This window comes from Lissotriton vulgaris, chromosome 4_1, assembly GCF_964263255.1.
Source record: "Lissotriton vulgaris chromosome 4_1, aLisVul1.2, whole genome shotgun sequence".
Lineage (NCBI taxonomy): Eukaryota > Metazoa > Chordata > Amphibia > Caudata > Salamandridae > Lissotriton > Lissotriton vulgaris.
Genome location: NC_141691.1, coordinates 2,101,509,155 through 2,101,522,170, shown reverse-complemented (window position 1 = coordinate 2,101,522,170; position 13,016 = coordinate 2,101,509,155).

The window sequence follows — 13,016 nt, the reverse complement described above, 5'->3', positions numbered from 1 at the left end:
CGGGATGGGATTGACCAGATAGCAAAGACACTGGTAGAACGGAAGGAGAGCGAAGAATATACGATGGATATGCACAATTCACATGCCGGTAGCCACAGGCGGCATTTCATTTTACGATTCAGCTACCACACCCTGAATGCATATGAGGATAGGTATCAGAACAAGGGTCCTGCTAAACTGACAGCTCTATATAGAAAGGTCGATGTTGGAGATGGGACTGAGCACGATGTGACGGACCTCTTCATGCAAACGCTTGAAGTCTTCCGCCACCTCACGGAACAGAAACCAGAGGTTAAGATTACAGTCCCCGAAACGGCTGGGTCCTCATCAGAAGTAGCCAACACTATGATGCCTATCAGAGAAGCCGCCCCCTCCTGGGTTCCCCCAAGAGGTCAGGGAACAAACAACGATATCAATCACGCAGATGCAAAAGGGAGGGTTGTGTACAATTGGGTTTATCAACCATGGGATCGACAGGACATTTTAACTTTTAGGCAAACCCTGCCTGATTTAAGGAAGAACCCGACAGCATTTTACACCGAATTAGGCACAGCCTTGGGTTCAACGATAATGACTCTAGCAGACATTGACTTGTTTTTTGGGTTATGTCTGCCGGCTGACGTGTGGAAGCAAATCCGGAAAGCCGGTCGCACAGATCTGTTCGGACATACCTGGAATCAACTCAGTGAGCTAGATAGATGGCGTGAGCCCGGAAAGAAGCCGGTAAAAGACATACTGGAACTTCCGGACAAAATAGTTCAGAAGCTAAATACGTTGATCCCAGAGAAAAAGGTAGATTGGTCGATAGTCACGGCTTGCCGTCAGAAACCCCAGGAAGACATATCAGAATATTTCTCCCGATTTGAAACAGTGTTCTCCGACTACAGTGACCAAGACATGACCACCGCAACCGGACAACACCTATTCGTGCAAAACTACGTAAAGGGTCTGTCACAAGAGGTCTCCCAAAAGTTACAAACGAGCTAGAGTAGTTGGGGGCCTCCAAACCCGCAGCTATCCTTCAAATGGCTCAGTACTACGAGCACCAAAAGAATGAGAATGATAGGGCAACCGAGAGAAAGAAAAAAGATTTGAAAGAAAGGGTGATGATAGCCCAGATACAAGGGGTGGCGGTCGGGAAAGAACCCCACAGGGGGAACTACCAATCAACCGCCCCTAGAAACCCCCCCCAAAGGACCGCACACCCACTCCCTACTCTGGACGTAGAGACATAGAGGATAATCAGTGTGCATTTTGCAAAGGATTCGGGCATTGGAAGTCTCAATGTCCGGTTCTTCTGGAACTAATTAAAAATAAAGAGACGAGGGATATGACGAATGGCCCCGGGACTAGAGGGCAGGGGAGAGGGTACACAAATGACACCAACAGCGACAGACCAGGAAGATCGAACACGTTTGACCGTCCCCGACAGAACCAGTACGAACTATCTGACAGTGAGAACACCCCCGACTTTGCATAGGACTGCCAGGGGCAAGGGAGGGATCCAGTCGAGCTCTCTGTTGACCAGCAAGGTCCTTACGTCACCGCTAAGGTCCTGGGTACAAAGTCTCCATTCTTGGTAGACACTGGAGCGACACGTAGTGTGTTATCAAAACGACTGATTCCAAGGGCACCCTTGTCTGGCTCACACATTACATCGATAGGTTTCGATGGAATGCCCTCCACTAATCCCCTGTCCGTACCTATCTCCTTTGACCTGGGAAACAACTCCACTGACACAACATTTCTGCTCTCCTCCAACTCCCCTGACGCCATCATGGGTATTGACTTACTAAAACATTTCCGAGCTACCATTAGGTGTTCCCCAGATGGAGTCCGAGTCATCCTGTACGACAACCCGAGCATGTCCAGATCCTGCCCCGCACGACATATGTACTCTATAACTGATGCTGACCTGTCCTTGCTTGACACCCTGCCCCTGTACCTATGGGCCAAAAACAACTCTGATGTAGGACGAATGATGATTGACCCTGTGCACATAACTGTTCGACAAGACGCAACGCTCCCGAAACTACCACAGTACCGGATATCACCCGAAGGCGAGAAGGCATTGGTAGCGATTATTCAGTCCCTGGTAGATGCAGGAGTGGTAGAGGAAGTAGTTAGCAATGTCTGCAACAGCCCTATCCTACCCATTGTTAAGAAGCAAGGTGAGGGAGATGAGAAAGCGTATCGCTTCATCATCGACCTGCGGGAGGTTAACAAAGTGGTTGTGCCCCAGTACCCCGTAGTCTCAGACATCACCACCATTCTGACCCTCATCCCGTCCACTGCCACCACCTTCACTGTTATAGATCTTAAGAATGCATTTTTCTCTATCCCCATCCACCCAGACAGTCGTTATCTCTTCGGCCTCACCCTAAGAAATTGTTCGTACCGATTTTGTAGAGCTCCATAGGGCTACACTGAAAGTCCCAGCATTTACAGCCAGGCCCTCAAAAGACAGCTGGACGCCGTCCAGCTACCAGATGGAGTGGTGTTGATCCAATATGTCGATGATATCCTTTTGGCGGCCGACACCACTCCACTTGCAATCACGGCCACTATCCAACTCTTGCACTTTCTTGCGGAGAATGGCCACAAAATCTCCAAAAAGAAACTGCAGTTCTGCCAGCCTCAAGTGACATACCTAGGCCATCTTCTGTCCAAAGAAGGAAGGAAACTTACGCCCGTCCGAATCCAAACCATCCTAGACACCCCCATCCCAAAAACACAGAAGCAAGTCCGCTCTTTGGTGGGTCTTACCTCTTTCTGCAGACAATGGTTACCAAATTTCAGCCTCATTATAAAACCCCTACTTTCCCTGTTGGCCAAAGATGTCCCCTTCCCACTCCCTTGGACCCCCGAATGTCAAGCGTCCTTTAAAGAGTTGCGAGATGCCCTTTGTTCAGCACCTGTCCTGGGAACACCGGATTACTCCAAACCCTTTTCCCTCTTCACTCACGAAAGGGAGGGATGCGCGTTGTCTGTTCTAACTCAACCCATTGCTGCCAAACAGCGCCCTTGTGCCTACTTCTCTGCCACTCTTGACCCCGTAGCCAGAGCTTTGCCTGCCTGCCTTCGAGCAGTAGCCGCCGCTGCTGTCTCTATCAGTCAGAGCGAGGGAATTGTACTTTCGAACTCCCTCACTGTGTTAGTACCCCATGCGGTCGACACCCTTTTGAACCAGACCAAGACTCAACACCTGACTGACGGGGTACGAATTGACACTACTTGCACCCCACATCACTCTGAAGAGATGCACGACTTTGAATCCTGCCACACTGTTGCCCTTGCCTGAAAATGACCCCGATGTGTCTCCCATACACGACTGTGTGACCCTCACGGACGAACAAACTAGGAGTAGAGTTGACCTCCGAGACACTGCTTTTACAGACCCTGATGGAGAGCTATGGGTAGACGGCTCTTGCATCAAACTCCCAGACGGCACCACTTCAGCTGCCTATGCGGTAACGACAGCCCGAACAGTAGTTGAGACAGCCCGCATCACACAACGATCCGCACAGGCGGCAGAGCTAATTGCCCTCACCCGAGCATGTATCATAGCGGCAGGAACCACGGCAAACATTTACACGGACAACCAGTATGCCTTCGGGGTGGTTCACCATTTTGGGCTCTTGTGGAGGGAAAGGGGATTCCTGACGTCTCACGGCACGCCCATCCTTCACGGAGATCTAGTCTCCGCCCTGATTGAAGCAGTTCTCCTACCAAAACGATTAGCGGTGATTAAATGCCAGGCACACAAGAAGGTGACGGGCTTAGTCGGACAGGGAAACGTGCTGGCCGACATCACTGCCCGAACCACAGCTGAGAATAGGACAATGACACGCATGTATGCGACCAGGTCGCAGGCAGAAAAGTGGACTAACGCTAGGGAAATGATTAGGGACATCCAGTCGGCCAGCACCCCTCACGAACTGACCGAGTGGGCACGGGTGGGTTTAAAGGACGATGAAGGCTGCTGGCGGACAAAAGATGCAAACAAATGGTTGCTGCCTGACTCATACCTGATTCCCATACTGACAATGGATTCAAGCAAGCCGGGCCGAAGAGGCTGAAATGCCAGAAACCGGTCCCCGGTAGCTTGTCTCCTTTCTGGTAAAGAATTGGCTTGGTAGTTTAGTCTGCCCTGTTCCCATGATGCACTGGGCCAGGGACAGACTGATTTGCATATAGCCAGGTTCTGAGCTGGGATGGGGCAGTGAGATAAATAACGGTGATGGATCAAGCCCTGATCTTTGGACTGGGTAAGAGTGGTCTGCTCAATTCAGACACTCTGTTCATCACCACCCCCTTTTGTAAATCGAGAATAGGACAATGACACGCATGTATGCGACCAGGTCGCAGGCAGAAAAGTGGACTAACGCTAGGGAAACGATTAGGGACATCCAGTCGGCCAGCACCCCTCACGAACTGACCGAGTGGGCACGGGTGGGTTTAAAGGACGATGAAGGCTGCTGGCGGACAAAAGATGCAAACAAATGGTTGCTGCCTGACTCATACCTGATTCCCATACTGACAATGGCACACTCCCCTGCACACATAGTATCTGCCCCCATGACTGAACTCATTTCCAAAGTCTGGCACAACGACAAAATCCCCGACTCAGCCAAACGCCTGGTCCAGCAGTGCCTTATCTGCCTGCAACACAACCCCGGGAAAGGAACTGTGGTACCCCGGGGAGGGTTTGGGATCCCTGACCACCCCTTTGAGGTCCTCCAGATGGATTACATCCAGCTAGAGAGATGCCAAAGCTTGAAGTATGTATTAGTCATTGTATGTGCCTTCAGCAAATGGGTAGAAGCCTATCCAACCCGTGATAGCACTGCCATGACTACTGCCAAAGTACTACTGAAAGAGTTTTTCCCTCGCTACGGCCTTTGTCGAATTTTATGGAGCGACAACGGCCCCCACTTCATAGCTGAGGTTATCCAACTAATCTTGAAGGGGTTGGGTGTGAAGCAGAGGTTTCATGCCGTCATCCACCGCCAATCCGCTGGCTTAGTTGAGCGACACAACGCTACATTGAAACTAAAACTGTCAAAAATAGTGGCCACCACAGGACTTAAATGGCCAGATGCTCTCCCACTGGCATTGCTATCGATGCGCTCCACTCCCACTAAGCACCATTTGACCCCCTACGAGGTTGTATTTGGGCGACCGATGAACCTCTGGACTGCCCCCAAACCGACCTCCATTCACGACGTCCCCGACGTCCTGCTGTCAGATTACTTGTGCAAATTAACTAAAACGTTGTCTGTCATTCATCAGCAGGTGCAGCAGGCCATCCCCGATGCTTCCAGGGGTCCAGGTCACGACATCCAACCGGGAGATTATGTGCTAGTCCGGAATTTTCAACGGGCAAAGAGTCTGGAACCCCGGTGGACGGGCCCCTGGCAAGTACTGATCACCACCCGGACGGCTCTTCGAGTGGAGGGGAAACGGCACTGGCTGCACGCACACCACTGCAAGAAGGTCTCCTCGACCCTGGCCACGACAGAAAACGTCAACACCCAAGAAGAGCTCCTAAACAAAGACCGGGCATCACTGAACTGCTATCCTGATCCCGAGGCACTTGAACTTGCAAAATTCTCTGATCCCACTGTGCCATCCCGGGAAGGGTATTTCCTGCGTCGAAAGGAGGGAGCTTCGGCTAAGTAGACCACGGACTAAGTTAAAATCTCAGAACGGTGGCCTAAAAACAACCAAGGTTTACCCGGAGAGAAGCTAAACAAAGTCTGTGGTTCTGCCCATTACCGAGCACCTTGAAGATGATGGAAGCGCCAGATAAGAAGATGATGGAAGCGCCAGATAAGAAAATGATGGAAGCAACCGGAAATACCCACTACAGGAACCCAAAGACTGACAATATGCACAAATCAAAGAAAATCGCCTTCTTCATTGTCTTCCTCCTTTGCCTCCTCCTCATGACTTCCATCTGGATTTTGGAGGAAAGCACACCTGCTCATCAGATATTGCTGACCACTGCACAGCCAACCACCATGAAAGAGCACCACCTGATCTCCCTTTCGCCTCAGCTCCGAGAAAGGCGTAAGGAGTTCTGGAACAATTCCTTTGTGCAACTGTTGCACCAGCACAACCTTGCTGCAAACGCTACCAACTGCTGGATCTGCGGGTTGCTCCCGCATGCCACCGGACACTCCATCCCCTTCATCCCTTCTCCTTTCTCAGTTCACGGCTCCTGCCTTGCCTGGTTGATCCTCTTGCAAGAAAGCCACAAGGACAACGCCACTTCTGGTCAAACAGTGTCACACTTCTACTATGGGTTCTGGCTGAACAAAACGGGAAGGACATCTGCCCCCTTTTGTCCTGTGGCCTCTGGTTCCGCCTTCCATATGGACATCCCTGCCAAAGAACGAGTGGAAATGCAAGTGCTCCATAATCCAGCTAGACCCACCTTCTCCTACCTGCGGAAGCGAGCGGCTGCCACTCTGACTGAGGCTCTGTCTGTTATCAATGTCACGGGACTTGTGTGCATCGAAGGCCTGGGGACACAGCTGGTGGGTCACAGTGCCTGCCACATCACCAGGTCATTGGACTCAATTGATCCTCCCTCTTTTGTCGCCTCTCTGAATATGTACTTTGTTTGCGGCACCAAAGTTTACACTTGGCTCCCGAAAGGTTGGAGGGGTACGTGCTACATCGCCTTCATTCTCCCCCCCACGTATGTGGCCCCAGCCAACCATCACCGGCAGAAGCTCGCCGGAGACATTGGACAAGCCGACTCCACCGGGGCACAGTTCCTGGATGCAGTGAAGGGACTTGTTCCTCTGTGGGGCCCGATGGCAAACAGCTGCGCTATCTGACACCTGACCCAGGCAGTAGAAATGACCATTAACATCACGGCTGGCATCCTCGCTAACAACACGGCTGAGCTTCAGGCAGTCCGCCTGGTGGCTCTTCAAAACTGCCTTGTTCTAGATGTGGTTCTACCCGACCGTGGAGGAGCATGCCGCATCATCGGATCCAGCTGTTGCACCTACGTGCCAGATAACTCGCCTTCAGTCTACAAAGCAATTGAACACCTCCACAGACTATCCTCAGAAGTTCACCAGGAGCAAGAAGGATGGTCGCTTGGAAGCTGGTTTTGGGATACTTTGAAGGATTGGGGATGGAGGTTGTTCACATTTATATTGATACCGGTTATGGTACTGTGTGGGTGTTGCCTAGGAATTCAATGCTTGCCACCTTTGTGTTCACTCATTTCTAACTGCATGTGCCCTAAGACTTTGGACTTCAGAACTGAGCACATGAGTCCCCTCTATGAGATAGAACTACGTGGTCTTATGGGGATAGATCTGAATTGACAAGCTGGCAAGACATGTTAAAAGGGAGGACTGTGGAATTTTAGTTTGCGCACTGAACATCATCCGCGCCATCTTGCCCATTCCTCAGACTCACGTACGAATATGCACGGCAGCCATTTTAGGTACCATGGTCTCCCTGTTCACGATCGATCGTTAGCGCACTTCCTTGACCCTGCAAGCATCCCCCACGCACCCTGGCTGCCCCCGCTCTCACATGCACAAGTCATGAACCCTCTCCTTCCGCATGACTCTGTCCCTGGGAGTCACACCCCGCGCCTGACCAACACCTCCTTTCCTTCCATGAATACCCCTCTTTTGATAAACCCTTCCTCTACGCTCGATGGTCCACACCAACCCTTCCTTTCATGAATATCTCTCCTTTGATGACCCCTTCCTCTGAGCCCGATTGTCTGCACGGGTCCCAGGCCATCACCTAGCCGGAGGATACAGTTTATTGCCCCCTAGCGTATGAAGTCGCCCCTCTTCAAAGGAGCTACTATTGATCGTAGCCACCCCACCCCCTGAGATCCGATCAGGCGCACACATTCCAAAGGAATTGGCGGAACACCCAGCTGCGTGATAGCCCCCTCCTATTGTATGTGGAAGTGAGAACCTCTACTGTAGCCACGTGTTGGAATGAGCCGGAGATGGGGTGGGGGGGTTCCGGGGATGTCTTTTTCCTTATTTCACAATGTCTTTATTGTAATAAAGAATGGTCACATGCCATAAACCAGTGTATAAGAGGCCAGGCCTCAGAGAGGCTGTGAGGGAGCACCTCGAAACGATACCTTGTTGTCCGATCTGATGTGTTCTGCTCCGTCGGGCAAGCTCATTCAGTCTTGCTAGGAGCCAGGTCTGCAGGGTTTCGAGGTCATTGTCCAGGTCGCCGGTATAGGACACGGGATGGTTCACAAGGGCCTGGGCTAACAGGTCTGGAGTCACCCGATGGTATGCCCTAAAAGCACATCCCTGCTGTCTCATAGCGGTGGCTGCTGGTTTCTCAATGCCTAGTATCAGGAAATGAGCTAGTCGATGGTCAGACCATAATACCGGCAACAATGCAGTCACCTCAACCGGAAAGGTGGAAAAGACCTGGTCTAATGTGTGACCTTTGTCGTGGGTCGGGCCAGAAAGATAGGGAAGCAAGCCCAGGGAGGATGTAACATCAAGCATCTTGATAGTATCCGGGTCATAACAATCTTCCATATGGAAGTTGAAATCTCCGGCCAGAACACACTGCTCAGTTCTCAAGACTATTGTGGCAATGACTTGCTGGAGTTGCTCAAAAAAGGATCCCACAGGAGGTCTATACACTAGGAGCCCCTTGACAGATTGTTGGGATGACAGGGATAGGGAGAAGGCAAGGGATTGTCTCTGTGCAAATGACAGAGCAAGTAAATCTTTTTTTCACCACGAGAGCCACTCCTCCCCCTCTACCCTTATCTCTATCTTGCCTGAAGATGTTGTACTCAAGGGGGATAGCGGCAGCAATGTCAGGATGGGAAGACTCATTAAGCCATGTCTCGGTTAGCATCAGACAGGCAGGTTTATCAGTGGTCAGGAGATCAAAGATCTCCTGAGCATGTCTGTGCATTGATCTGGTGTTAAGGAGTAGGCAAAGATGTTTAATATTTCGCTCCTTCGTGTGAGATGTGGAAGGATGTACGCTAGTAAGATGCCAATTACAACCTGGGCATTTATGCTTGCCCCTATGGCGGCCAGGAAAAACTGTATGACAGGACTCCGCAGCTTTGTTCATGGAGTGGAGCTCCTGGGACGAATAAGATAGCATGTTGCTATGGAGAAAAGGAGTGTAGGGGAAGAGAGAGCCTGCCACGCCGTATGCCACCGTGCGCCTCAGGGTCGCGGACGGGCGCAGACGGGCAGGACTCTGGCGCGACTCCGGCGCAGGTCCGGCGCGTCCGCAGTACGCTTCCGCTACGCGGAGGAGGAGGAGAGCTTATATGATGGGTAAATCTGGTATCACATGGACACATGGGTTGCCCATGGGCCCAATGAAAGGTTAAAATTCTGACTTTGTGCTTTTACCTGAAATAATGATTCCCCACTTCCAGGATACCTTGGGGGTCGGCACTGAAGTATAAAAATAATACACAAGTCTTGTTGCTTTTCTTCCTTACTTATGCTAGACTGTATAGCGGCTGGTGCAGAACTCTGCCCCTTTTCTACAATGTGTCTCTTGTGACTGTGCAGCACTGTATTTTTTATATCTTTTTGACACATGGAAAAATATCTACTTCCCCTCACGTGCTTTTGGATTCACAACCAAGGGTCTACCCGTGCTCAGGGTAAAGTCAATTGACATCAGCAGGTTGCTCTGCCTTTGCCTAACTGTCAGGCTCACCAACTGATGCCTCAGCCTTGGCTGTTCCTCTTTGGAGACAAATTCAAGATTTTTTAAATCTGGGGTTACAGGAGCTGGGTGTCTGACTTATTCAAAGTAAGGCTTGCCAGCACTAATCAAAAACTAGGCCAATGCTTGTTTATTTTGAAGAGGGGAGTAATGCAATACCTTTAATTGGAGAGTACCGGCACTTCTCAGAAACAAGCAGGTACTCTGCTACAGAGTACCTGCACTTTTACTTTTCCATTTCAAGCACTGGTTATATGGTACTTTGGTCTGCACAGTACTACACACAACAAGTGCCCAGTTTGTGGGGCCGACTTCCCATTAACGTTACTGTATGATGTACATCAGGTATAAAGCCCGCTTCATACATGCAACAACACATACAGTGGTGTAAGCCACGTACAATAGTGAACTGCGCAGCACTCGGTGCATACATCAGGCAGCACTGGCCACAGTAACAGCGTTTTCTGTAAAAGTGCAATGTGCTATGCAGCTGAGTAAGCCCTAAGTGCAGCACTGCTTGTGTGCATGCACCACACTTAAAACCAATTATAACAATTGTAGTTCTTGGATAAAACTGTGACTTTTTTTTAATAGAGTTTTATATAGCGCGATCTTGACCCGAATCGGGTATCAGAGTGCTTTACATAGCACCATTTGCATTACACGAGGACACGTTCATTTGTGTTGGGCATATACATACATACAGGCATTTGACAAATGTGCAGATGTTCTATTTTTAATCTTAGTTTTTCTTATTCCGTTTTGCTACAGAATATACGTGAAAATGTTTTTGTTTTCCTCAGTCGTGTGCCTGTTGTGGCACAAATGTACCAGTAACCTTAATAAGAGGAAGATGAAGGTAGGGTAGAGAAGGTGCACTCAACTCAGTTTTGCAGGGAGATCATGATAGCTGTCGGACTTGGACAGAATCTAGGCCCAAACACCAAAATAATAGTGGCCACCAATAACTCACATACTTGTGAAGCACGCTGTTTCGGTGTTTTGCAAGGCGTGAGGCACTGCATGCAATGTTTGTGGTCCCATCAGGTAAATCACCAGCAAAAAAACGGTCCAACAGGCCATAAAACTGGCCCACAGACAGCCAAAAACCGGTCCACAGACAGGTCATGTCAGACTAGCCCTTCTGGCACTGCCTGAGTACCCTAGTGTAGTCCAATCCGACCCAGGTTGCGGAATTAACAGGAATAGCACGTGCCCGTTTCTTTTCATTATGGAAAGCAATGCGGGTAGATAAATATAGTGGATAATGCTGCTCCTTGCGTGTGCGTCTATGGGCAGAACGAAGAATATGAATACAAAAGCAATGACAAAACCAGTAGGCCATGGAACGAAGGCATGTACCAATGCGCACAGGTGCATGACTGCGTTTCCATCTATTAGCCTATTACAGCCAGACAAATTGGCGTTGCCAGTGCTTGTTGTTCGTGTTGCTAATTCACTAAATGAAATTAGACAAACTGACTAAAGGGGGTGGGCGGAAACAAAAGGAAGCCGGTGGAGGGGTAGGGGAGTGAGCGGTAACAAAAGGATGCCGGAGTCACACCTAAGGAAGGAAGCTGACACACGGGGAGGGTATCTAATAAGTCACAAAGTGAGGGGCCCCCCCCGGGGTGTGATGTGAGGCAGATCTGCGGGGGAAAGAACAATCGAATTACATAAAGGAGAAAGTAGATCTCCCCCGTATTTAATCAAGTATCGGCTCTATTAGAGTCCAGAATCTTCAATAGTCACCCATTTAAACGCTCACCAATTAGTCAAGGCCAGAAACATTTTAGACAGAAGCACTTTTATAGAAAATATATCATTTTTATTCTTATTTACTTCATATATTTTTATATATCACACAATTATACAAGGTCATTTTTTTGAAAATTTCACAATTATAAGGTAAAAAAATATATATATACATACAACCCATCAACCTTCCAGCATTTAAACTTCAACAGATTCGTACATCGCAACCAATCATACTCATGCAAGACTCATTCGTGCATACTACTCAGATAAGATTTAAGACAGATTGCTCTGAGAACATCCTGAATATTCCTCTCAGCCATAGGCCGGGGATACACGGGGAGGGATCACAAAAGAGAAACCAGGACACAAAGATAAGTAGGAAAGCTCACATGGGGTGGAAAGAGGGTTCAACGGTGGAGGCAGAACCCACAGTGAGGCAGAATAATGCTCAAAAAGTGAGACAGGGAACTGACATACGGGGTGAGGGGTCACAGAAACGAGGGAGGATGGGGTTAAAGGGCAAACAAACGGGGAGAGAGAAAGACAGACACACTTAAGACTAAGTCAGAGACCAGTGCTAAAGAAATATCAGACTCGCACTTTCAGTGCAATTAGGACCACAAGAGGAAGCTCACCAAAAGGAAGCAAATGCAGCCTCTGGGGCCGGTCGGAAGCAAGCTCAATGGCGGTATCAGAGCAAAACCAAGCTCCAACAAGGGAAATACTGTCCCGAACCATCTTTATATGCCCTGAAGAGACCTGATGCTATCAACAAAGAAGGCAGCAGGGGAAGGGCATCAACCATAGGCATCCGCTCCTGGAATATTAACGGCCTAAACTCAAAAATGGAGGATCCAGACTTCCAGCATTATATTACTCACTTTGACATAATAACGCTGCAAGAAACCTGGCTTAAAACTCCACAGCACATCACGGGCTATACTTGCTTTGCCATAGCAGCAGCAAGGACCAGCAGATTTGGCCACCATTCAGGAGATCTGGCCACCTACGTTTCCACTATATCAATATCTTCGGCCATCCTTATGGATCCATCTTCATCTACAACATTAGCAGTAAAGATAAAATTAGCCCTAGGGAATAAAGAAGAAGTGGTATGCATAATCAACGCATATGTCCATCCCAAAAACAGAGCTAAAGACTCCTCCAAAATCTCCAATCAATTGGCTGAATATGTCACCCAGATGGAAAAACCACTCTTCCTTCTGACTGAGGACTTAAATCAAGATCTACTTGGCTCGTCAGCAGGAGAAGAGGCAATGACTCTAAACAGAATTTATACTATACCAACGCAAAGTGCCCCACTAAACAGGAGAAAACATCAAAACAACCACTTTCTCTACGACCTAGAACATCAAAACCTTCGGGCACTAAACAGAAGATTTTTGACAGACTCTCCTCCAGTAGAAACCTTCTATTCGACCACAGCAAGCTCCATTCTGGACTACACTTTTGTTAGTCTTGCGCTATTCCCATACATCTTGGGGTTTAGAATGGGAGATAAGTGTGAAAGTGAT